General features: G+C 42.2%; 1 protein-coding gene across 2 annotated transcripts in view; it reads left to right on the top strand.

Annotated features, from left to right (window-relative positions):
• Positions 1-23555: 23555 nt before the first annotated feature.
• Positions 23556-27575, top strand: part of PAIP2B (poly(A) binding protein interacting protein 2B) — a 47114-nt gene continuing 43094 nt past the window's right edge. For both annotated transcript variants that reach the window (XR_010730314.1, XM_066267348.1), the window contains exon 1: positions 23556-23756. The gene's annotated coding sequence lies outside the window, so the exon portion shown is untranslated. The remainder of the gene's footprint in view (positions 23757-27575) is intronic.

The following is a 27575-nucleotide window of genomic DNA, read 5'->3' as shown; positions in this document are numbered from 1 at the left end:
GGCAAGAAGATAAAAGAAACAAAAAAATAGTGGAACAAGTTATAAAGTCTGTGGATTTTTCTTGATTTTGAGAGGTTAACTTCTTCTTCCTTTTTCTTTCCTCTCCCTCTTCCTGGTCAGTGACCCTGTAGCCCAGGCTCTACCCCTGTGGCATGCTTAGGTAGAGATTTGCCGTTCATGAGACTCTATGGCGATGTCATATATTAGGCTTCAGTCTCGTTGGTAATCAAGGCTTGTTAGCGTTTGCAGGCTCCGACAATGAGAGAGTCTGTTTTCCTGGAGCCTCTCTCCTAGTCTCTTCTTCCTAGATTAGCACCCTGATGATCCAGCTATGAGGCTGCTGCTGCCTCTGCCTGGGGAGTAAGAGGCTCAAAGAGCTGGCAAATCCTCACTCTATCCCCAGTGAATGCAGGGCTCTGGGTAAGGCTCTGGCAGTCTGAGCCGCCAGCATAATCAGGCGGGGCTGGGAACCAATTGCTCTCAAGGTGACTTACTATGAGCCTCCAGGCCTGTTCAGCACGCCTAGCACTCTGTGGGACCACTCTACCCAGGCTTTCCGCACTTTGTAACCTGTTTTGGCTGGGAAGAAGATGCCCTAGTCGCTGCCTGCAGTACAGGAGGTCTTAACATCTGCCAAGTCCCTCTTTTTAGCATATATCCCTGAGTATGAAAGCTCTGCCAATCAGAAGTTGCCCCCACCCCTTTAGCAAGAGGCACTAAAAAATATCACGCCTCTTGTCTTAGATCGCTGAACTGAGAAAGATCTTGTCAATTAGAGTCGTGTAGGTCAGTTGGGAGGTGAGCAGACTGTGAGTTAAGCTAATTTCAGCGATTGGATCCTCCGATCTGCTCCAGAAAGGATTGCAAGCTGCCTGTGCGCCCCTCCCCCAATGCTTGATTGTTAGCTTGAATGGCTGGGTGAGGCGCCCTGCCCACCTAGAGAAGCTAGGGCGTAGGGAAGTTCGCTTTGGCACACTCCCCGCAAGCCGCTGGCAGCTTCTACTCACAGGGCGCGGGCGTTTGCTTGCGGCTTGTGGGCATTTGCTCGCATGGGCTGATTCACCACAGGCACACTCTTTCCTTGGCTTGAACGAACGTCCGTGCTCCAGCCTAGCTTCCTCCACACCCTTAGCCCCCCCCCCCCCGACTCTCAGTTCCAAGTGAAAGCAGCCTTTGCTCAGGTTAGTGAGGAAGGAAGGCAGAGTGTTCCTTTGTCCGATTTATTTCCTTCAGGGTTGATTATATATTTAGTCAATTTTTTGCTCAATCCTACCTTCACCTTCAGTGTGTGAAACTCCTGGATGCTCCAAGGATAGATTTTTCTGTCTCTGGTTGATGATCTTGTTGAAATTTTGAGGAGATTTGTCGGTCGCACTCCTCATGGCACCATTTCTCTGACGTCACTTCCCCAGTGTGGTTTTAGCCCAACTTTTGTTAAATCTATATTGAGTGTTACTATGATTACAACTATGTAAATATTTTCATCGAAGCAACAGAGCATAATGAATAAGAGTGTGAACTCTAGCCTGACCAGGCAGTGGTGCAGTGGATGGAGCATTGGACTGGGATGCGGAGAACCCAGGTTTGAGACCCCAGGGTCGCCAGCTTGAGCGCTGGCTCATCTGGTTTGAGCAAAGCTTGGACCCAAGGTCACTGGCTTGAGCGGGAGGTTACTCAGTCTGCTCAGGGCCCATGGTCAGGGCACATGTGAGAGGGCAATCAATGAGCAGCTGGGGTGTCGCAACAAGGAACTGATGATTGATGCTTCTCATCTCTCTCCGTTCCTGTCTGTCCCTGTCTGTCCCTTTCTCTGACTCTCTCTCTGTCTCTGTAAAAAAAAAAAAAGAAAGAAAAGAGTGTGAACTCTAGAGATAGATTTGAATCCTGCCTCCACCCCTATCAGATTGTGATAGGCTAAATCAGGGGTCGGGAACCTTTTTGGCTGAGAGAGCCATGAACACCACATATTTTAAAATGTAATTCCATGAGAGCCATACAACAACCCGTGTCCGTTATGCATTATCCAATAAAAATTTGGTGTTGTCCTGGAGGACCACTGTGATTGGCTCCAGCCACCTGCAACCATGAACATGAGCAGTAGGAAATGAATCGATTGTAATACATGAGAATGTTTTATATTTTTAACGTTATTTTTTAAAAATTTATTCATTTTAGAGAGGAGAGAGAGAGAGAGAGAGAGAGGGAAAGACAGAGAGATAGAGAAGAGGGGAGGAGCAGGAAGCATCAACTCCCATATGTGCCTTGACCAGACAAGTGCAGGGTTTTGAACCGGCGACCTCAGCGTTCCAGGTTGACGCTTTATCCACTGTGCCACCACAGATCAGGCACATTATTTTTTTTTTATTAAAGATTTGTCTGTGAGCCAGATGCAGCCATCAAAAGAGCCACATCTGGCTCGTGAGCCATAGGTTCTTGACCCCTGGGCTAAATAATGTCTCCTAAAAGATGCCCATGCCTTAATCCCCAGATCCTATGGATATGTTACTTTACTTGGTAAAAAGAGACTTTGTAGATGTGATTAAGGTAAAGATTTTGAGATGGAGAGATTATCCTGGATTACCAGGTGGGCCCATTAAGAGAAAGGCAAAAGAATCAGAATTAGAGAAGATGTGCCTGACCTGTGGTGGCGCAGTGGATAAAGCATTGACCTGGAAATGCTGAGGTCGCCGGTTCGAAACCCTGGGCTTGCCTGGTCAAGGCACACATATGGGAGTTGATGCTTCCTGCTCCTTCCCCCTTCTCTCTCTCTCTCTCTCCTCTCTCTATAATGCATAAATAAAATCTTAAAAAAAGAATTAGAGAAGATGTAAGGTTAGAAGCAGAAATCAGAGGGCAAGCCCTGGCCGGTTGGCTCAGTGGTAGAGCGTCGGCCTGGCGTGCAGAAGTCCTGGGTTCAATTCCCGGCCAGGGCACACAGGAGAAGCGCCCATCTGCTTCTCCACCCCTCCCCCTCTCCTTCCTCTCTGTCTCTCTCTTCCCCTCCCGCAGCGGAGGCTCCATTGGAGCAAAGATGGCCCGGGTGCTGGGGATGGCTTCTTGGCCTCTGCCCCAGGTGCTAGAGTGGCTCTGGTCGCAACAGAGCGACCCCCCGGAGGGGCAAAGCATCGCCCCCTGGTGGGCAGAGCGTCGCCCCCTGGTGGGCATGCCGGGTGGATCCCGGTCGGGCACATGCGGGAGTCTGTCTCTCCCCATTTCCAGCTTCGGAAAAATACAAAAAATAAAATAAAATAAAAAAGAAATCAGAGGGCAAGAAGATGCTATGCTGCTGCCTTTGAAGATGGAGGAAGAGACCAGGAGACAAGGAATAGAGATGGCCCCTAGAAGATGGAAAAGTCATGGAAACGGATTCTTCCCCAGAGCCTCCAGATAGAATGCAGGCCAGTAGACACCTTGATTTTATTTCATTAAAACTTATCTTGGAGCCTGACCAGGTGGTAGCGCAGTGGATAGAGCATCAGACTGGGATGCGGAAGGACCCAGGTTCGAGAGTCAAGGTTGCCAGCTTGAGTGCGGGCTCATCTGGCTTGAGCAAAAAGCTCACCAGCTTAGACCCAAGGTTGCTGGCTCCAGCAAGGGGTTACTCGGTCTGCTGAAGGCCTGCGGTCAAGGCACATATGAGAAAGCAATCAATGAACAACTAAGAAGTCGCAACACGCAACAAAAAACTAATGATTGATGCTTCTCATCTCTCTCCATTCCTGTCTGTCTGTCCCTGTCTATCTGCCTCTGTAAAAAAAAACAAAACAAAAAAAACTTATCTTGGACTTCTCCCTTCCAGAAGTATAAGTAATAAATTTGTGTTGTTTCAATAAATTATGAGTTTGTGGTAATTTGTTATAGTAGCAGGTGGAAAACTAATACACTGTGTGAGCTTAGCAAGGTACCTCACTTTGCCAAAGATTTCTTATCAACAAGATGAGTTGCTGTGAGGATTAACTGAGTAAAGAAATGTAAAACATTTAGAATGGAGCCTAGTGTTATAAAGTACCACATCCCAGATTCTGAAAGGCACTGTATCTCACTTCATTGAGTTCACGTAGAGATACTCAGTCTAGATAAATTTTGAAGAGTTTTATTAGAGGAGGAGAGTTATTAAATATGCTGGCTGCATATGGCTGACATGGGGCATCGGCAGGCCCAAATCGTGCAGTCCCAAAAATAGTTCAAGGGCTGCTTATATACCACCCCCCCCACCCCACCGCCACCCCTGCTCAGACACAGGTGGGGGAGAGCATGACCTCACGGTAGGAGCTGGCAACATTTGTTTAGGGGATACACAGAAACATTAAGACTTTCAAGGTAACACAATCAAGGATGTTTACAAATCTTTCAGGGTTCATCTTCCCTCATTAGCCTAGAGGTATTTTGCTCTCAAGATTCCAGGAAGGAGGAGGAACTACAATCAATGCAAGGTGGTATGTAAATTCTATCTCCCATTGCAAGAGAAGTTTCTCCGTTAACTTTTATTTTAGATTTAAAACTAAATGACCCATTGTTCTTGCAAGCCAGAAACTTCTACATTCTTCTCTCCTCCCTGAAGGAGGGATAGGACAGGAAAGCCTGATAGGAAAGCCTGATCTTTCCTCCCAGAACATCAATACCAATTTTCAGCTTTTTGGTACCTTACAACACTAGCACATAGTAAGTGCTATGTGTATATATGCTATTACTGTTTGCAGGTAAGCCACCAACTATAGTATGATTATGTGCCTTTCCTTTAGTCCACCTTTTTATACCTACCTCCCACTTTTGTATCTCTGTTAGTAGTAAAATTTTCTAAACACCCACTGGTTCCACAGTAATGGTGATTTATAAAGTAGGGAAGTAACTTTACTTTAGAAAACTTATAAAGCAGAATTATAGCAAGTTAAAGTAGATAATAATAATTACTTACCAAGTACTTTGTGTTGGATTTTCGCTGTTTGGCAGAATAAATCTTTATAAAACAACTTACTATATTTAAATCTATCTTTTTATTTATACTTTGGTTGCTCCACTACTGCCCACCATGAAAGCTGGAACGCCCATTAGTGGGCGGTAGGTACCAGATTGACTACCACTGCTTTAGTCTTTTCTTGGCACTTCCAGTATCTTCTAAGACTTAGCTGTTGGCCCTTTGTTGTTATTCTGGGAATTCCTTTCATTCTTCTCTTCTGTTAGATCTGCTTACCTTGATTCTGTCTTCTTTTCTCTCATCTTCTTTTTTATTTTCTCCAGCTTTATTGAGATATAATTGCCTTCCTCTTTCTTTCTTTTTTTTTTTTTAAAGATTTTATTTATTGATTTTATGGGGAAGGAGAGAGCGAGAAGTATCAACTCATAGTTGTTTCACTTCAGTTGTTCACTGCTAGCTTGTCATATGTGCCTTGACTGGGCAAGCCCAGTGTTTTGAACTGGTGACCTCAGCATTCCAGGTCGATGCTCTATTCATTGCACCATCACAGGTCAGGTGCCATCTTCTTTCTTGATTTACTTTCTAATTTTGATGGTGTACATACTCCAATAGTTTCTGATGAAGAGTACTTGAGAAGTAAATTTGCTGAAAACTTGATTGTCTGAAAATGTTTTCATATTATCCTCACACTTAATTGATAGTATAGCTTGGTATAGTTTTTAGTACCATAGACTGAATGTCTGTTCTCCCAAAATTCATATACTGAAACTTAATCCCCAATGTAATGGTATTTGGAGGTGAATGTTTCCTGCCATGCTTGGGAACCAGAGGTATAGAAGGTCTCTTTTTTTTTTTTTTTTTTTTTACAGAGGCAGAGATAGACAGGGACAGACAGACAGGAACAGAGAGAGATGAGAAGCATCAATCATCAGTTTCTCGTTGTGCGCTGCGACTTCTTAGTTGTTCATTGATTGCTTTCTCACATGTGCCTTGACCGTGGGCCTTCAGCAGACCGAGTAACCCCTTGCTGGAGCCAGCAACCTTGGGTCCAAGCTGGCGAGCTCTTTGCTCAAGCCAGATGAGCCCGCGCGGGACCTCGGAGTCTCGAACCTGGGTACTTCCGCATCCCAGTCCGACGCTCTATCCATTGCGCCACCGCCTGGTCAGGCAGAAGGTCTCTTTGTGTGTACAATAAATCTCTTCATGTCTTCTTGGTATTTGTGTGGTATCATCAGTATTGACATTTGAATCCATTCCTCATCTGCAGAATGACAACACAGCCCCACTGTTTGCTAACTGAATTATTTGGGGAAATTATGCCATCTCAGTTTTTTTTCATAAAATGGGAATAATAACAGCACTTATGCTGTTGTTTTAAAGATTAAATGGGTTAATATATATTAAGTGCTTAAAGCAGTACCTAACACATAGCAAAAATTCAACAAGTGGTAGTTATTAATGGTGTGAACCTTTTTAAAAAGACTTTACTATTCATTTTAGAGAGAAGAGAGAGAGAGAAGTGGGGGAGGAGTAGGCAGCATCAACTCCCATATGTGCCTTGACCAGGCAAGTGCAGGTTTTTGAACTGGAGACCTCAGTGTTCCAGGTTGATGCTTTACCTACTGTGCCACTGCAGGTCAAGCCTAGTGTGAACCTTTTTATTCAAAGTTTTGGGCACTTGAATTCTTTCAATTAAAGGACTCAAATTAATTTGATTATGAAACATATTTTTAGTATTTAATTTAAATCCTTCCTTCTAACCTGATCAAGTAGTGGCGTAGTGGATAGAGCATCAGCTTGGGAGACTGAGGACCCAGGTTCAAAAGGTCTCTGGCTTATATGCGGGCTCATCCAGCTTGAGTGTGAGCTCACCAGCAAGAGATTGCCAGCTTGAGCCTGGGATCATAGACATGACCCTATGGTCACTGACTTGAGCCCAAAGGTCACTGGCTTGAAGCACAAGGTCACTGGATTAAGCAAGGGGTCACTGTCTCAGCAGGGGCCTCCTGGTCAAGGCACATATGTGAAAGCAATCAATGAACAACAAAGGTGCCACAGCTATGAGTTGATCTTCTCATCTCTCTCCCTTCCTGTCTGTCTGCCCGTATCTGTCTGTCTCTCTCTCAAAAATAAATAAATAAATGCTTCCCTCTGTTCTTTAACATTTCTCACACTTTCTCTCCTATTTTTCATCATTTTAAAAAAATTTTTGCTTCACGGGACATGGACAGTTCCTCAACTTTATCATCCAGCTTTTTTTTGGCCTTTATTTTCATTCTCTTTTTAATTAATAGTAGAATCTCTGTTTTTTAATTAGCCATTTGGTCATTCAGACCATGTGCAATAATAAATACTCTGAGTATCTATAATAGAAGAAATATTTGTAAATCATTATCTTTTTTTTTATAAATAAATTTTTATTTTAATGAAGTGACATCAATAAATCAGGGTACATATATTCAAAGAAAACATTTCCAGGTTATCTTGTCATTTAGTTCTGTTGCATACCCATCACCCAAAGAGAGATCGTCCTCTGTCACCCTCTATCCAGTTTTCTTTGTAGCCCTCCCCCTCCCCCTCCCCCTCTCCCTCCTTCCCCCCCCCCCCCCCCCGTAACCACCATACTCCTGTCCATGTCTCTTAGTCTCGCTTTTATGCCCCACCAATGTATGGAATCCTGCAGTTCTTGTTTTTTTCTGATTCACTTATTTCACTCCGCATAATGTTATCAAGATTCCACCATTATGCTGTAAGTGCTCTGATGTCATCATTTCTTCTAGCTGAATAGTATACCATGGTGTATATGTGTCCCATCTTCTTTATCCAGTCTTCTATTTTTTTTTACAGTGATTAAAAGCCTTTAAGCAAACTCTTGGCCAATACAGCAAGAATCCATAAAAGAGTAGTGTCCTTAACATGTTCACCAAGTCCAAGTTGGCCCGATCACCATGCCAAATCCCTGAAAAATGCAACCCAACCACAGTTCAGTCTGTTAGGAGCTGTCACAGGGAGCAGGAGTCCAGGAAAAGTTCACATCCAGGAAAAGTCCGCATGGCACTGGAATTGTTGTCACCATTCTATACTTTGCAGCTCATGTCCAAGTCTCAATGACTGCTGCTTCTAGCTGGTAATGGTTCAGGTAGACTGGAAAAGCCATTTGCAGCATGCGTGGATATGGAGCTTCTGTTCTCCTCTGCCTGGAGAGATGAGAGCAGGTTGCTTTTCCCTGGAGCTCTGCGACTGTGGCATGGTAAAGAGAACCTTGGGATACACTAAGCTGGGTGGCCAAGGTAGATTTATAGTAGAAGTTGGCAAAAGGGGGAAAGTACTCTAAATTAGGAGTAGGTCCCAGCCTGAAATATGAGTGGGGCATTGAGGTAGGAAGGATAAAGGAAACACTATATATTAAGCAAAGCAGCAGAAAATAGGACTATCAACACCCACAACAGAGATCTTTGAGGGAAGAATAAAAAACCTGACTATTCAGGCAAAACATAGTTAAGTGGCCCTTGTGCAAATGAGATCAGTTTACCTGCTTCTTGGAAGAAATACCCTAGGCTCATCCACAGTGTCGTAGATGGGGCCAACGGCCCTGGGCACGTTCAGCCTTCAGTGGCAGACCCCAGCTTTCTGGGCAAGGTTAGGTTATAGGTGGCTGGAGCAGGGCTGGAAGAGACTGAACCCTCCCTTAGAGGAGCGAGGGAGAAGCCTACCTTCCAGTGTCCCTGTTTCCTCACAGCAGAGGCATGTAAGCCTGGCAGGCTTTAGCTCAATGACCTTCCTTTCCACTATTGAAGCAGGATCCAGATGACATCCTATGAGACCCCTTTGGGGCATTGGAGCCTTTAAGGGTGTATCCTAAAAGCTGGTAGTTCCCCTGATCTCTATTGGGCTTTTTCTGCCTCTAGGTATCTTAAAAGCCATGCTCAGAAGATCTCGCTGAGGGGTTTGAGGATCCCCCTCCACCTATATAAATCTTTTCTATATATCTGGAGCTATTTGGAAAAAGAAAAAACAGTGTTATTAGCTGTATCTAATAAAGAAGGTAGTAGTTTGCAGGCGAAAAAGATTTGGTGTCTCTTGTTCATCAGCATTCCAAAGAAATGTAAATTTTTTTTTAAGTAAAAAACATGATATGGTAGACCCGTAGGAGTTTCAGGATATGACTACCCCCTCTTAAATTTTTTTTTTTAAATTGACCTTAAAATGTTTGCTGAGTACACTTTAATAATACCTTAACTTTAAAGATTGTAAGCATGACAAAATACAGTAAATACTTTTGCTCCATATGCAGGAGCATTTTCAGTTTAGCCAATTTAGGAAATTCAATAATAGAACAATGCATACAGACAATGAGCTATAGCATGCTTAGCAGCCTCTCCTGTTCTGACCGAGGTTACTATAGATCCAGAATATGTATACACTGTAATGTGGACATATGACTGTTTGCCAAATGAAGGTATATGAGTAACATTCATCTGCCAAAGTTGTCCTGGTAGGGGTCCTTGAGGGTTAACTCCAAATGAAGGGGCAGTATAGGACCCCTTGGACAGGATTTCCCAATCTGCCGTGCTGCTTCCCGAGAAAGTTGAAACTGTTTACACCGGGCTGCAGCATTCTGGTGATGAATAGTATGAGACTGACTTGCTCGGTCTGTCATGATTGCTCCATATAATTTTCTTTTGGGTAGCTTGATCAACAAGGGCATTCCTAGGCCCTGGCCGGTTGGCTCAGTGATAGAGCATTGGCCTGGTGTGCAGGATTCCCGGGTTTGATTCCCAGTCAGGGCACACAGAAGAAGCGCCCCTCTACTTCTCCACACCTCCCCCTCTCCTTCCTCTCTGTCTCTCTTTTCCCCTCCCACAGCCAAGGCTCCACCGGAGCAAAGCCACCCCGGGAACTAAGGATGGCCCCATTGCCTCTGCCTCAGTTGCTAGAATGGCTCTGGTTGCAACAGAGCAACACCCCAGATGGGCAGAGCATTCCCCCCTGGTAGGCATGCCAGGTGGATCCCGGTCAGGCGCATGCAGGAGTCTGTCTGACTGCCTCCCCATTTCCATCTTCAGAAAATACAAAAAATAAGTAAATAAAAGAAAAAATACAACAAAAAAAAAGAAAAGAAAAGAAAAGAGAAAAAAAGAAAAAAAAAAGGCATTCCCTTGTGCTAAAGCTCCAGGGAGCATGGAGTGAGCTTGAGTATGTCCTATGAAACATGGAGCTCTATGTTGACATATAAGTCTTTGAAGAAGGAGGAACTGCTGAAATAGTTCATCAGCATTTGTCCCTAAGACAGCAGTCTTTATAGTGGAAACACCATAAGTAAATATTTGCTGTCTGTCTATAGATTAAAGAGGGAATATGGCAAATGCTGAAAAGCATGATCTTTGTGCCGCTCCCCTCCCCCAACCCCTGTAACCCCAACACTGTTGTCCATGTCTCTGAGTTTCATCTTTATGTCCCACCTATGTATGGAATCACATATTTCTTAGTTTTTTCTGAATTACTTCTTTCACTCCGTATAATGTTATCAAGGCCCATCCATGTTGTTGTAAAAGATCCTATGTCATCATTTCTTATGGCTGAATAGTATTCCATAGTATATATATACCAAAGCTTTTTAATCCACTTGTCCTCTGATGAACACTTGAGCTGTTTCCAGATCTTTGCTATTGTGAACAATGCTGCCATAAACATGGGGGTGCATTTCTTCTTTTCAAACAGTGCTATGGTGTTCTTGGGGTATATTCCTAACAGCGGTATAGCTGGGTCAAAAGGCAGTTCGATTTTTAATTTCTTGAGGATTCTCCATACTGTTTTCCACAGTGGCTGCACCAGTCTGCATTCCCACCAGCAGTGCAGGAGGGTTCCCTTTTCTCCACATCCTCGCCAGCACTTATTCTGTGTTGTTTTATTGATGAGCGCCATTCTGACGTTGTGAGGTGATATCTCATTGTGGTTTTAATTTGCATTTCTCTAATCATTAATGATGTTGAACATTTTTTCATATGCCTATTGGCTGTGTGTCCTCTTTGGAGAAGTGTCTATTCATTTCTTCTGCCCATTTTTGGACTGGATTGTTTGTCTTCCTGGTATTAAGTTTTACAAGTTCTTTATAAATTTTGGTTATTAACCCCTTATCAGACTCCATGTCAAATATATTCTCCCATTGTGTAGTTTGTCTTTTTATTCTGTTCTTATTGTCTTTAGCTGTGCAGAAGCTTTTTAGTTTGATAATGTCCCATTTGTTTATCCTGTCTTTTATTTCACTTGCCTGTGGAGACAAATCAGCAAATATATTGCTGCGAGAGATGTCAGAGAGCTTACTGCCTATGTTTTCTTCTAAGATGCTTATGGTTTCACGGCTTACATTTAAGTCTTTTATCCATTTTGAGTTTATTTTTGTGAGTGGTATAAGTTGGTGGTCTAGTTTCATTTTTTTTCAGGTAGCTGTCCAATTTTCCCAACACCATTTGTTGAAGAGGCTGTCTTTACTCCATTGTATTTCTTTACCTCCTTTGTCAAATATCAGTTGTCCATAGAACTGTGGGTTTATTTCTGGGTTCTCTGTTCTGTTCCATTGATCTATGTGCCTGTTCTTATGCCAGTACCATGCTGTTTTGAGTACAATGGCCTTATAATATAACTTGATATCCGGAAGTGTGATACCTCCCGCTTTATTCTTCCTTTTCAAGATTGCTGAGGCTATTCGTGTTCTCTTTTGGTTCCATATAAATTTTTGAAATATGTGTTCTATATCTTTGAAGTAAGTCATTGGTATTTTAATCGGTATTGCCTTGAATTTATAAATTGCTTTGGGTAATATAGACATTTTAATGATGTTTATTCTTCCTAACCATGAGCACGGTATATGCCTCCACTTATTCATATCTTCCCTGATTTCTTTTATCAATGTTTTATAATTTTCCGAGTACAAATCTTTAATCACCTTGGTTAGATTTATTCCTAGGTACTTTATTTTTTTGGTTGCAATGGTAAAGGGGATTGATTCCTTGATTTCTCTTTCTGACAGTTCATTATTAGTGTATAAAAATACCTCTGATTTCTGAGTATTGATTTTATATCCTGCCACCTTGCCGAATTCATTTATCAGGTCCAGTAGTTTTTTTACTGAGACTTTAGGGTTTTCTATATATAATATCATATCATCTGCAAATAATGATAGTTTTACTTCTTCTTTTCCAATTCGGATGCCTTTTATTTCTTTTTCTTGTCTGATTGCTGTGGCTAGGACTTCCAGAACTATGTTGAATAAGTATGGTGAAACGGGGCACCCCTGCCTTGTTCCTGATCTTAAGAAGATTGCTTTTAATTTTTGCCCATTGAGTATGATGTTGGCTGTGGGTTTGTCATAGATGGCCTTTATCATGTTGAGGTATGTTCCCTGTATTCCCACTTTGCTGAGAGTTTTGATCATGAATGGGTGCTGGATTTTATCAAATTCTTTTTCTGCATCTATTGAAATTATCATGTGGTTTTTCTCCTTTCTTTTGTTTATGTGATGAATCACATTGATTGATTTGCGAATATTGTACCAGCCTTGCCTCCTAGAAATAAATCCCACTTGATCATGGTGTATGATTTTTTTCATACATTGCTCGATCCGGTTTGCTAATATTTTATTGAGGATTTTTGCATCTAAGTTCATCAGGGATATTGGCCTATAATTTTCTTTTTTTGTGTTGTCTTTGCCTGTTTTTGGAATCAGAATTATGCTTGCCTCATAAAAGGAGTTTGGAAGTCTTCCTTCCTCTTGAATTTTTTGAAATAGCTTGAGAAGGATAGGAGTTAGTTCTTCTTTGAATATTTGGTAGAATTCACTTGTGAAGCCATCAGGCCCAGGACTTTTCTTTTTTGGGAGTTTTTTGATAGCTGTTTCAATCTCATTTGTTGTAATTGGTCTGTTTAGGTTTTCTGATTCTTCCAGATTGATTTTTGGAAGATTACATGGTTCAAGAAATTTGTCCATTTCATCTAGGTTGTCGACTTTTTGGTGTACAGTTCTTCATAGTATTTTCTTACAATATTCTGTATTTCTGTTGTGTCAGTTGTTATTTCTCCACTCTCGTTTCTGATTTTATTTATTTGAGTTCTCTCTCTTTTTTTCTTGGTGAGTCTCGTTAAAGGTTCATCGATCTTGTTTACCTTTTCAAAGAACCAGCTCCTGGTTTCATTGATTCTCTGTGTTGTTTCTTTAGCCTCTATGTCATTTATTTCTGCTCTGATCTTTATTATTTCCTTCCTTCTACTAGCTCTGGGCTTTACTTGCTTTCTTTTTCTAGTTCTTTTAGATGCAGGGTTAAGTTGTTTATTTGAGCTTTTTCTAGCTTCTTGAGGTATGCCTGTAATGGTATAAATTTCCCTCTCAAGACTGCTTTTGCTGTGTCCCATAAATTTTGAGTTGATGTATGCTCATTATCGTTTGTTTCTAGGAATTTTTAAATTTCTTCTTTGATCTCAATGTTAACCCATTTGTTATTTAATAACATGCTATTTAGTTTCCCAGTGTTTGAATGTTTTTCAATTTTTCTATTGTGGTTGATTTCTAGTTTAATGCCATTGTGATCAGAGAAAGTGCTCGATATGATTTCAATCTTCTTAAATTTGTTAAGACCGCTTTGGTGCCCTAACATGTGGTCTATTCTAGAGAATGTACCATGAGCGCTTGAAAAGAATATATATTCTGCTGTTTTAAGGTGAAACGTTCTGAAGATATCTATTAAATAGAGTTGATCTAATATGTCCTTTAAGTCTGCTGTTTCTTTGTTAATTTTCTTTCTTGAGGATCTATCTAATGATGTTAATGGGGTATTGAAATCCCCTACTATTATAGTATTGCTGTTGATCTCGCCCTTTAAGTCCATCAAAGTCTGCTTTATATATTTAGGTGCTCTTATATTAGGTGCATAGATTGTTTTTAATTAATTAATTATTTATTTATTTATTTTTTACAGAGACAGAGAGTGAGTCAGAGAGAGGGATAGACAGGGACAGACAGACAGGAACGGAGAGAGATGAGATTCATCAATCATTAGTTTTCCATTGTGCGTTGCAACACCTTAGTTGTTCATTGATTGCTCTCTCACATGTGCCTTGACCACGGGCCTTCAGCAGACTGAGTGACCCCTTGTTGGACCCAGCGACCTTTGGTTCAAGCTGGTAGGCTTTTGCTCAAACCAGATGAGCTTGCGCTGAAGCTGGCGACCTTGGGGGTCTCAAACCTGGGTCCTCTGCATCCCAGCCCGACACTCTAGCCACTGCACCACCGCCTGGTCAGGCTTAGGTGCGTAGATATTTATAATGGTTATATTTTCCTTTTGGATTGCTCCCTTTATCATTATGTAACAACTTTCTTTTTTCTTTTTTTTTAATTATTTTTTTTATTTATTTATTCATTTTAGAGGAGAGAGAGAGAGAGAGAAGGGGGGAGGAGCAGGAAACTTCAACTCCCATATGTGCCTTGACCGGGCAAGCCCAGGGTTTTGAACCAGCAACCTCAGCGTTCCAGGTTGACACTTTATCCACTGCGCCACCACAGGTCAGGCAGTAACGACTTTCTTTATCTCTAACTATGGTCTTTGTTTTAAAGTCTATTTTGTCTGATATAAGTATAGCAATACTTATATTGCTATACTTTTTTTTCATTTCCATTTGCCTGAAATATTTTTTTCCATCCTTTTATCTTCAGTCTGTGTGCATCTTTTAATTTAAGGTATGTCTCTTGTAGACAGCATATGTATGGGTCCTGTTTTCTTATCCACGCAGCTATCCTATGTCTCTTGATTGGATCATTTAATCCATTAACATTTAAGGTTATTACTGATATGTAATTGCTTATTGCCATTTTTTTCTTTAAAACTGTATTCCTTTTTTTGCTATATTCTTTTTTTCCTTTGATCTGTTTACAACAGGTCCCTTAGCATTTCTTGCGCCTTGGTTTGGTTGCAGTGAATTCCTTGAGTTTTGTGTGTTTTTTTTCTTTTTGTCTGGAAAGCTTTTTATTTCTCCTTCAATTTTAAATGATAACCTTGCTGGATAAAGTAGTCTTGGTTGTAGGTTCTTGTTCTGCATTACTTTGAATATTTCTTGCCATTCCCTTCTGGCTTCAAGTGTTTCTGTTGAGAAGTCAGAAGTCATCCTTATGGGGGCTCCTTTGTAGGTGATAGTCTTTTTTTCTCTAGCAGCTTTTAATATTTTCTCTTTATCACTTAGCTTTGGTATTTTAATTATGATGTATCTTGGTGTTGGTTTCTTTGGGTTTCTCCTTAATGGAGTTCTCTGTGCTTCCTGAACATGTGAAATGTTTTCCTGCCTTAATTGGGGGAAGTTTTCCACTATGATATGTTTGAACAAAGTCTCTATCCCTTGTTCTTTCTCTTCTTCTTCAGGAACCCCTATGATGCGGATGTTATTTCTCTTCATGTTGTCACAGAGCTCTCCTAGAGTTTCCTCAGACTTTTTGAGTCTCTTTTCTTTTTTCTGCTCTGCTTCTGTGCCTTTATTTATTGTGTCCTCTAACTCGCTGATTCGATTCTCTGCTTCATCCATCCTGTTTTTAATTCCTTCCATTATATTCTTTATTTCAGGTATTGTATTTGTCATTTCTGAGTGATTCTTTTTTATTATTTCAATGTCCTTTTTTATATTTGTTATCTCTTTATTTAGGTTTTCATAATGGCCATCTATAGTTATTCTAATATCTTTGAGCATACTAACAATCGTTATTTTAAACTCTGCATCTGGTAATTTGGTTATATCTGATTCACCTAGGTCCTTTTCTGGGGATTTCTCTTGGTTTATTTGTGTTGTATTTGTCTGCCTCTGCATTTTCTCTTCATGTGAGTGGCTGTGATCATGCGCCCGGGTCCACAAGTGTTGGTGGCCTTGGCCTTTGCCCCGCCCCCATGTGTGACATTATGCTCGGTCCTGAGGGCACTGGCGAGCACCTTTGCTCAGCTGCGGGTCTGTGCCTGTTTCCGGGCTTTTGCCCTGCCCTTGCAGGAAAAGCCCACTCGAGGAACGGCTGCTATCCTTGGCTTTACCACCGGGCAGGACTGCGTGCCCAAGCTCAGCTCAGTAACAGAACTCCGCCTCTTGTGGGCTTTTGGCTTTATCCCCGCGGGAGGAGCCGGCTACCAAGTCAGACCGCAAGCCTGGGTTGCATGGGCGGGGCAAGGCTGTGTTCCTGTGCTCTTGCTCAGGGGCTGGTCTCCAACCTTTCCGGGGTTCCCCCCCTTCTCCCGCAGGCTGGATTACAGGCTGCTGGCAGCTGAGCTTGACCGCTTTTGCACGCCCCCTTCTCCCCAGCTGGGCAAGATTGAGCTCACACCTGAGCCCAGTGGTGGCAAGCTGGCTTCTGCCCCTGCCAGCACAACCATGCTTTTGTCTCCTGCTGCTGCCCGCCCTCCGGCAAGCCCTCAGCTGCGTGGGTGAGGGTATTGCAGCTCAGACCCTAAGACTCACTACTGTAGACCCAAAAGCTCCCTCCTTCTATGCGACTCTGCTCTGAATACCGCGGGGGAGCTTGTTTGGCTGCTCTCCTGCTTCCCTTTGTTGGTATTGCTGTTTCTGGGGGAAATATTCACTTCAGCTTTGGGGAGTGACTCGTCCCCAGGGTTAGGATGGCTATCTCCCAAAATGTTTCTCCCTGTGCCTCCTAGATTACACTCTCTTTCTGTTACTCTGGTCCTCTCCTCTCTCCCCGTCCCCAGGAGCCTCCGGTGAGTTGCTGTGAGAGAGATGTTCTGCATGGTCCCTTTAAGAGGGATCCTGGGTCTGAGAAATCAGACTCTTTCTCACAAACAGTATCCTGACTTGTTTACAGCTAAATACTGTCCTTACGCCTCTTTTGGGCTCTGGGGCTGCAGGCTGGGACTTTGTTCCTCGGGCTCAGGACCCTTCCCCCTCTGCTAAACTCACTTCCCGCCACGCGAGTTTCTCCCTGCTGCCGTTCACTCCAGGGAGCTGGGAAGCCCTCTCCGAGTTTCTGTTTTTCCTACCAGTTTCAGTGTGGCTTCTTCAGTGTTCCTTGGTTGAAGAGTCCTCTTAGTTTAGTCCAAAGTTGGTTTTTCCAGATGATATTTTTTAAAATTAGTTTGTAATCCACTTTCGTTCTGGGAAATAGATGTTGGTACGTCTGCCTACTCCAGCGCCATCTTGTCTCTCCTGCAAATAATTATCTTATTGGGGGCTAATATCCAGAATATATACAGAACTCCTAAAACTAAAAAACAAATTCTGATTTTAAATTTTGCAAAGGACTTATATAGACATTTCTCTGAAGAAGATATACAAATGTCCAATAAGCACATGAAAAGATGTTTAACAACACTAATAATTAGGACAGTGGAAACCAAAACCACAAGGAGATACCATTTCACACTCATTAGAATAGTTATTACAAAAAAAATAAACAACCTAGAAAATGACAAGTGTTGATGAGGATGTAAAAGAATTGGAGCCCTTCCATTCTATTGGTGGGAATGTAAAATGTGCAGCTGCTGTGAAAAGAAGTATGGCAGATACTAAATAAGTTAAACATGGAATTACCATATGATACAGAATTTTGCTTCTGGATGTATACCCAAAAGAACTAAAAGCAGGGACTTACTTGCACAGATATTTGTACACAAATGTTCATAGCAGCATTAATCATGATAGTCAAGTTCCATTGATGGATGAATGGTTAAACAAAAGGTGGTATATACATAAGTATATATAAGGTCTACCGGAAAGTTCTGTCCATTTTTGGAACAAAGCGAAATACAAATTTTATTTCCACACCAACCCTATCTTCTGAATATGGTCTGAAATGGTTTGCTGAGTTGAATTAAGCCTTTCTGCAATCTTTGATATTGTCAGAAAAGGATATTGCTCCAACATGGTCTTAACAACATCATCATCGATCAAAGATGGTCGCCCAGAACTTGGCTTATCATAAAGGTTGAAATCACCTGTTTTGAATTTTTCAAACCATCTTCTGCATGTCCTATCAGAAACTGTACCTTCACCAAACACTTTCAATAAATTTCTACATGCTTCTGTAGCATTTCTTCGTTGTTGAAATTCGTAAAAATACAGTGGCATAAATGGACTTTATCCATAGCCATGGGTACACTATCACTTCACACATAAGACTAACGTGAATGAACTTTGTTTTTGTTAATTTGCTATATCAGTATGTATACATTAAGTGATAAAAATAGAGAGGCACACATGCGCCAAATAAACATGTACTTACGTGTCGAAACTTGTGATAGAAATGAACAGAACTTTCCGGTAGACTTTATACTATTTAGTATATATAAATAGCATAAAATTATTCACCTTTAAAAGAAAATGGAGGCCCTGGCTGGTTGGCTCAGCGGTAGAGCGTCGGCCTGGCGTGCGGGGGACCCGGGTTCAATTCCCGGCCAGGGCACATAGGAGAAGCGCCCATTTGCTTCTCCACCCCCACCCCTCCTTCCTCTCTGTCTCTCTCTTCCCCTCCCGCAGCCAAGGCTCCATTGGAGCAAAAGATGGCCCGGGCGCTGGGGATGGCTCCTTGGCCTCTGCTCCAGGCGCTAGAGTGGCTCTGGTCGCGGCAGAGAGACGCCGCAGAGGGGCAGAGCATCGCCCCCTGGTGGGCAGAGCATCACCCCTGGTGGGCATGCCAGGTGGATCCCGGTCGGGCGCATGTGGGAGTCTGTCTGACTGTCTCTCCCCGTTTCCAGCTTCAGAAAAATAAATAAATAAAAAAATAAAAAATAAAAAAATAAAAAAAATAAAAGAAAATGGAATTATGATATATCTTAAAACATGGATGAACCTGGAAGACATTATACCTAGTGAAATAAATCAGAGAAAAAGGACAAATATTGTATAATTCTTTTATTTTCTTTTTTTTAGTTAAAGAGAGAGACAGACAGACAGAAAGGGAGAGAGGTGAGAAGTATCAACTCATCTTTGTGGCACTTTAGTTGTGGATTGAGTGCCTTGATGGAGGAAGGGGCTCCAACAGAGCCAGTGACCCCTTGCTCAAACCAGACACCTTGGGCTTCAAGCCAATGACCTTGAGCTCATGTCTATGATCCCATGCTCAAGCTGGCAACCCTGTGTTCAAGCTGGAGACCTGGGGGTTTTGAACCTGGGTCCTCAGTGTCGCAGGCTGACTCTATCCACTGCGCCACTGCCTGGTCACATTGTATAATTTTTATATGAGGTACCAATAGTAGTCAAATTCATAGAGACAGAGAATAGAATGGTGATTTCCAGATAATGAGGGCAGGGGGCATAGGGAGTTATTGGTACAGAATTTCAGTTTGGGATGATGAAAAGGTTCTGGAGATGAATAGTGGTGATGGTTACACAACAATGTGACTGTTCTTATGAACTGTGATGAACTGCATGCTTAAAATAGTAAAATATATGTTATTTATATTTTTAGTGTAATAAAAATAAAAGAGATACTCTTCAAGGATGAAAATTTATCACCATGACAGCAATGGAAAATGAGGAAGGGTTGATCAACTCCTCTTGTCTCCCTCTCTCCAACTGATACCATCCCCTATTACTTCATGACTGATTATTATTTCCTATCTGTCTCTTTAGACTCCTATTTATTCTGAATACCACTACCAAATTCTGTATTCACATGGCTATATTCCTCCTTGTCTAATCCTTTTTTGGCTTCCATAAAAAGTCTGTTGTATGTCTTATTCCCCCCCCCCCCCCCCCCCCCGTGTACAATTTACCTTTTTTCCTCTGTGGACTTTTAAGGTTTTCTCTTTATTATTGGTGATATCCAGTAATGAATTTATAAGAAACAGTATCAGTGTTATGGAGGGAAACAACAGGAGACAACCAACCATATCTTATTGCTATCCTGGTAACAAATCTTTATCCTTGAATAGTATTTCTGGTTGTACAATGGACCTAAAGACCCTGGTTTTTAAAGCTATGAGATACTGTGAGTCCTTATTATACCATACACCTGAAGGCCACCTTAGGTGAAAGAAAGCAGTGAGGGGTATGGGGAAGTTATCCCAGAGACAGATTTTTTTTTCCTTAAAGAGATGTGTTTCTTATAGGGACCATTTAAATTACTTAATTAGATAAATTTTAAAACAAGAGCAGGCAATTCCAAAAGGATCTATACCTAATAACACAAGTTGGAAATATTGGGAGCAATGGGACTGGTGTTCCTGGGGTTGTGCAATGTACTGGCCCTGCTTATAAGTACCTTCCCACTCTTTACTTCACATTATTCAGGTCACTGGTCAATGCTCCTTCCTCAAACAGGTCTTACACTAATCCTTCTACCCAAAATAGCCATTTCCTCAAACATTCCTTAACCTTGCTTTACTTTTCTTTCTAGCACTTAATCACAACATGAAATTTTATTATTTATTGTTTACTTGTTAATTGTCAGTCTCCTTCACTAGAGAGTAAACATCATGGGTATATCTTCATTGTCTTATTTGTATCATATCCTCAGAGCATAGATCAGAGCATAGGCTCAGTAATAGTTGTTGAATAAATGAATTTATTTACTTACGTATTTACTGTAGATTATATAAAGTATATACAGGTTGGGGCAAAAGTAGGTTTACAGTTGTTCATATGGAAAATAATAGAATGAGGCCCTGGCCGGTTGGCTCAGTGGTAGAGCATCGGCCTGGTGTGCGGAAGTCCCGGGTTCGATTCCCAGCCAGGACACACAGGAGAAGCGCCCATATGCTTCTCCACCCCTCCCCCTCTCCTTCCTCTCTGTCTCTCTCTTCCCCTCCCGCAGCCAAGGCTCCATTGGAGCAATGATGGCCCAGGCGCTGGGGATGGCTCTGTGGCCTCTGCCTCAGGTGTTAGACTGGCTCTGGTCACAACAGAGTGATGCCCCGAATGGGCAGAGCATCGCCCCCTGGTGGGCGTGCCAGGTGGATCCCGGCACATGCGGGAGTCTGTCTGACTGCCTCCTCGTTTCCAGCTTCAGAAAAATACAAAAAAATAAAAATAAAAATAATAGAATGATTAATAAATACTAATACAAGAATAAACTCATGTGTACTTCATGTACTCACAAGTGTAAACCTACTTTTGCCCAATCCTGTATTTAACATTTCCCTATTATATTATTTAATTTGACATTAACTGTTGTTTTTATTTTTATCCATTCATTGTGCAATCATTTACTAAGCCTCTACTTTGTATTATATGTATAGATAGCTTGAGAGGTGGGGAGAGACAAGAACATTTAAAGTAATACTTCCATAAAGAAATAATCACTTCCTCACTAATAAATTCAAAGTCCTTAGGAAGCAAAGATTATTTTCACAGAGGGGAAAATTAAGCTGACCAATCGTCCTCCTTTAGGGAGGACAGTCCTTCTTTTGTAAGTTCAGTCCTCCCTCGAAAAGTAACCTCCTACTTGTCCTCCTTTTTGATATTGGAAAACTAATCTGTAAATGTCTGTATTTGATTGATGCAGAGTCAATTCATTGTGTATGATGTGACATACTTGTATTTGACATGACGATTTGTCAAGGATCAGTACAGTGTGGCAAGATGCAATTATGAGACACATGCGCTCCACATGGGAGACCTTGAGAGAGTGCACAATATACCAAGCATGCAAATGGCTTTGTGTACTTCTTACTGAAACACCACATGGCACATACGACATTGTAGACTCATGATTATTTCTTTTTTTTTTTTTTTTTTTGTATTTTTCTGAAGCTGGAAACGGGGAGGCAGTCAGACAGACTCCTGCATGCGCCTGACCGGGATCCACCTGGCACGCCCACCAGGGGGCGACGCTCTGCCCACCAGGGGACGATGCTCTGCAACTTCGGGGCGTCGCTCTGTCGCGACCAGAGCCACTCTAGCGCCTGGGGCAGAGGCCAAGGAGCCATCCCCAGCGCCAGGGCCATCTTTGCTCCAATGGAGCCTCGGCTGCGGGAGGGGAAGAGAGAGACAGAGAGGAAGGAGAGGGGGAGGGGTGGAGAAGCAGATGGGTGCTTCTCCTGTGTGCCCTGGCCGGGAATCGAACCCGGGACTTCTGCACGCCAGGCCGATGCTCTACCACTGAGCCAACCAGCCAGGGCCAATTATTTCTTTCTCAGTGAATATTCAATCATAGACAGGTAAGCACAATTCATATTTTATTAATTCATTATCTATTTAATAATTTCCAAATATGTATAATTTTATACAAGTATTTTCCCTGAAATTCGAGTTTTAAAGTGGAAATCTAACTTCAAACCATATCTCTTAATAACACATTTTGATTAAATAATTGCATAAAACAAATGTCTTTTAATTAGAAAATGATAAATACATCCAAATATCACTCCAAATTAGAGGTTTTGTTTGATATTTAGTTTTAATAAAGGAGTACTTTTTTCTTACAATTATTATTAAAAATTAATAGGCATGTGAGCATAATTACAATATAAAATATTAAAAATGTTGCCCTGGCCAGTTGTCTCAGTGGTAGAGCGTCAGCCTGGCGTGCAGGAGTTCCGGGTTCAATTCCCGGCCAGGGCACACAGGAGAAGCGCCTATCTGCTTCTCCACCCCTCCCTCTCTCCTTCCTCTCTGTCTATCTCTTTCCCTCCCGCAGCCGAAGCTCCGTTGGAGCAAAGTTGGCCCGGGCACTGAGGATGGCTCTATGGCCTCTGCCTCAGGCGCTAGAACGGCCCTGGTTGCAACAGAGCCATGCCCCAGATGGGCAGAGCATTGGCCCCTGGTGGGCATGCCGGATGGATCCCGGTCGGGCACATGCGGGAGTCTAACTGCCTCCCCGTTTCCAACCTCAGAAAAATACAAAAAAAAATATTACAAATGTTTTTATTATGTATTTATCATATTGTGGTGTATTACTGTTGCAATGAATAAAATGTTTCTTTTATTTACGATATTGTTTCTTCAATTTTTTTGTCCTCTTTTTCATTGTAAAAAAATTGGTCACTTTAGGAAAATAAAGTTTTCTGTTTCTAAAAACACTCAAGGAATTAGGTTCCTTGAAGTGTAGGAGTCACACTGCTTTCTTCCAGCGCCTCCAAGGAGCCCAACTCCCCAGTTTTCAACCAGAGCCAGCTACTAGTCAGCCTTGCTCAAAGCTCCTCCCTTGGTAATTGACAGCTGGGGAAATCCCACTAACTGCTCCCCCCCGCCCCCCAACACCCCACAACGCCTTTGCTCGTTATACTGAAGGGAGCAACCAGTGGGAGTGAATGCTGGATCAACCAATGGAAGAAAGAGGGAACAAGAGAGCCTGTGTAAACAAATGCAAAGATGCTGCGCTTTGGGCTCCTCCCAGGCAGACGCCCAATACCTTGACCTAATGCCTATCCAAGACTGGCAAAGCGTCCTTTCAGCCAATCAGAGCCAGTGTTTCCCACAAGGAGGCGCTCCACCTGGAGGGAAAGAACGAAGGAAGCGAAGAGACAGATGTTAACACCAATCAGAAGCTGGGACATCTGAGGAAGTGGGCGGGAACTACTTTACATTTAAACCAATAAGCAGCACACGTGCCCTTCTAGGTGACTGAGCGGCAACGTTTAATGTCCAATAAACGAATAGGGCGGTGCCCAGCAACCAATGGTTTTGGTTCGGGGGCGGGGTGAGGAGTCAGTGTGCTGTAAGTGGCAACCTGGCGAGTGGTAGGGTCGCTTCTCGGTGCTGTAGCTCACGTTTTGGTACTAGAGGCCGAGACTGCCCTGGCGACGAAGACCTCTGCGGCAACGGCTGAGGCTCTCAGAAGAGCAGCGGAATAGGGTCTGAAGAAGGGGCTTCTGGTCAGCCCAGGTGGGCTCGGGCTCCCGTGCTGCCGTGGAGGGGACCCGCGGTAAGCGCTGCTCTCCCGGTTTTGGGGGCACCCTGCGCCTCCCTTTCCGCCGCCCTCGGGGCTGTGAGGGCGGCGCGCGCCTGCCCGGCTTCCAGTGGGGAGGGTAAGCCGGCGGGTCCCACGTCGCGTCAGCTGCATACCCCGTACACCCTGGAGTCGCGGGAATTTTTAGTTCTTTTCTTGCCGCGAGGCGCGCTATTCATCTCCCACCGCCCAACTTCCCTGAGCCCCTTCAGCCTTCTTCTAACACGCGGACGGAGGTCTCTGGCTCGCGAGTCCCGTTACTACTTCAGTGAAACACTGCTACGGAAATTGACCAGTGCTGCGTTCACCGGTCCCCCTGCCCAGGCGGGAAGGGGAGGAGATGCGCATTTTGCCCCTCCCCCATTCGCGGGCCCCGGTGCCTTTTTTGCGTTTCTTCTACTCCTTCCCTCTTTACTCCAGCCCCTTTTCTTGGTACCTAATTTTAGTTAGGGACCTTGGCCACTTTTTCTCTGCCTTTCGTTCTTCCACCCCCTAAATTTCATCCTCATTTCTCATAGAAACTAACATTTTCCACTTGCCCCTTCCAAGCAGATGGAAGGTGAACACCAGAGAGAATACAATGTACAGGGAGCTTTACAAGGTTGGGAACCTTAATCGGTTTTGTTAATGGTAAACCATTCTTGTCTTCCTTAAAATGGCATTCGGTCATTATATTCTCTCTGGAATCTTTGTCCCAATACAATTGTTTTGATGATAATTTCTGAAAATGCAGATTGAGAAGGATTTACTGGCAGCAAGAAATTTAAAATGTATTATTTTTTAATTAGATAGAATTGGACTACATTTTAAACAGCTTAACTGGGGTGGCAGAGAGTTTGCAGTGAGAGCCTGACCACTCTAGTTTGTCATGAATTATAGAGCATGCTTCAGCTGTATAACACAATGTGATTTGATCACACCCAGCCTATGGATAATGTAGCATTGGAACTGTTTAAAAATAACATTCTCTGTTCCCCCTTTTACAGAGGCTGTGTATTCACCTTCAGCATACATCAGTTTAGGTTTCAATAGTGTAGATTCTACTAGCCATATGTTCTAGATGATAGTGCAAACTGTGTTGTGCCTTTTAGATAAAATTATGCCAAGAATTTTATGGAGAAAAAGTAACTCACTTCACTGAGTTTTGATTGAGACTTTAGAGTTTTAAAAATGCTAACCTAGGCACTGGAGGGTTTTGTAACTGAGGGTTTTGTTTTGGGGTGTGGGAAGTTAAAATACTGGGATAACCCTGATGGCCCCCTCAGGCTGTGCATGTATGAGGGAGAGAGTGCACACAGAAGAAAGAAAATACACGTGTACAAAACCTTGTTGATTCGGATGGTGCTTAGTTTCATGACTTTATGTAAATTAGAGTTGTTTTTCCTCATTCTCAGTGGTGAATTGTAAGCAGTGGATTTAATATCATGTCTATATTGTTTTAGCCAGAATTTTGCAAGCTTTTGTGAAAAATTCTTACTGTTTTTCTAATTCTTTTTGAATTATACATATCAGTATGCTGTCTGTATTTTGCCATGGTGAGACTGTATATTGTATGTAGAAAGATAACTCTAGTAGAGTGAATTAAAAGTAATCTTTACTGTGAGGAGGCAGCATTGGCTAATGGACCATATGTTTGAGCCTTACTAATCACACTAAAAAGAGTAAGATCTTAAAGCTGTTCCAACACATGCCCAGGTGTTTAGAACAATAAAAAGAATTCACAACAGTTATTAGCAGTCAAAAAAGAAAAGTCCTGGACAAATAGCAAATCTCTGAGTGGGTCACTCTTGTGAGCTGGTTTAAGGCTGCAGTTGGAAACCAAAGTTATTGTTTTTGTACAGTCTTTTCATGTGGATTTGTACTTACAATTACTTGTTTGCAAATTTAAGATACTATAATTATGATGTCTTCCTAGAGATCATGCCTATAAGGAATTTACTGTTTAATGGATGAAAATCTATAAACCAAGAATTAAATGTAGAGGGAGAGATTCTATAGTACAGGATGTAAACATGACCCACAGAAGCACTGTGGCCCCGTGTCAGAACCCGTCACATCTTCTACTGATCTAGACTTTGTGATGTGACATTTTCCTGAACCTGCCTGTTTATTTCACACACCTTGGCTTATCTGTGTAGGTGCTGTTCACTCCTTTCTACAGCGTGTTTGGTGAGGTCCTATTTCAAACTCTTCTTGAAGCATGTCACTGACTTCTACTTCATCCAAATAAGTGTTTTCTATATCTATCTGTTATTTTGTTATAAATTATTACAGTTGATTCTCATTATTCATAGTAATTATAGTCTGTAAAGCCACCTAGATCACTAAATTAGCAAATACTGAATCATTACTCCCAGGTAAAATATGTACATACATATATATAATACATGTCTTATAGAGATTATAATCTTAAATACAAAATACAGCTCATCCTGGTAGATTCTATTTTCCTACTTTTACGGAAGAAAAAATGAGGTTCGGAAAGTATTAAGTGACTTGGAGGAGGCCGCCCCCTAATAGATGCCAGAGTTAGGATTCAAGCCCTTCCCTACTGGTTCTAGTGGCAAAGCCTTAAGCTTCTTGCACTACACTGCACTGCCCCCTACCGATTGAGTCCTTTAGTCATCCCTGTATGAGAACTGACAGAAGACAGAGCACTGCCTTGTTCTGCCTTAGCTGGAAATGTGAGTGGTCAAAATTTTTGCCATTCTGTGCATGTCTGTGAAAGACTGCAAAAGTGCTTATATTGATTTTTAGGATTACAAATAAATTTTAGCAAGTAGGTGAATTCTTAAATACAGCATCCACAGATCAACTATACTTGTAAATGATCCCTGGAGTCCCTGTGGTGGCAAACCCCCCCCCCCCCCCATCGACTATAGATTCTTGAGTTTATTTGAGAACTCGTTCACTTATTCATTTATTCAACAACTTTTTATTAAGCACTTTCTATAAGTTGGTTTGTTCTAGACTGTGGTGAACAAACTAGAGATTAAGCTGCTGCCCTTATAGATGTTATATTCAAGTAAGAGGGACAGACAGCTAGCAGTCTAGAGCTCATGGGAGAGTTCCAGGTTGGAATTATAAATTAACTTGACACAGGTGAAGGCTAGTATGCTTCCTCCCACTTCTCATCCCCTAGAATTCCGACTTTCAGAACATTTCTATTCTGCTCTGTACATAAACACTTCCTTTTGAACCAAACCATGCCCTAATCAGTGGTCGGCAAACTCATTAGTCAGCAGAGCCAAATATCAACAGTACAACGATTGAAATTTCTTTTGAGAGCCAAATTTTTTAAACTTAAACTATATAGGTAGGTACATTCCTTATCGAGGTAGTGCCCACATGTGGTATTTTGTGGAAGAAGCCACACTCAAGGGGCCAAGGAGCCGCATGTCACTCGCGAGCTGTGGTTTGCCGACCACTGCTAGGTGATCATCTTCAAGTTCAGCCTGCCCTCAGGGCTCTGAGCCCTGGTCCACTCTTTTGTGGCCAAAGCAGTAGGATTAGTTTTATGGATTATCTGTCCCACAGACTATAGTATATATAAAAAGAAGCCCTTGGGGACAGTTTCTTCAAAAGACAGTTGAGACTATAGCAGTCCTTTGAGTTTCCTGAAAGTCTGTTCAATTCAAATACCTATCACATGATCATAGGTAATGTTCAGTAAAGCAGCTAACAAAGTAATATATAGCACATAGCACAATATATCATAAGTCATTCTTTTGGTGCTGTATTTAATATTATTATAGTATGGTTATTTGCTCATATGGCTGTTTTTCTTCTTAGACT

The sequence above is a fragment of the Saccopteryx bilineata genome, chromosome 3, assembly GCF_036850765.1.
Source record: "Saccopteryx bilineata isolate mSacBil1 chromosome 3, mSacBil1_pri_phased_curated, whole genome shotgun sequence".
NCBI lineage: Eukaryota > Metazoa > Chordata > Mammalia > Chiroptera > Emballonuridae > Saccopteryx > Saccopteryx bilineata.
The sequence above is the reverse complement of the archived record's forward strand: the minus strand, read 5'-3'. Positions and strand labels throughout refer to the sequence as shown.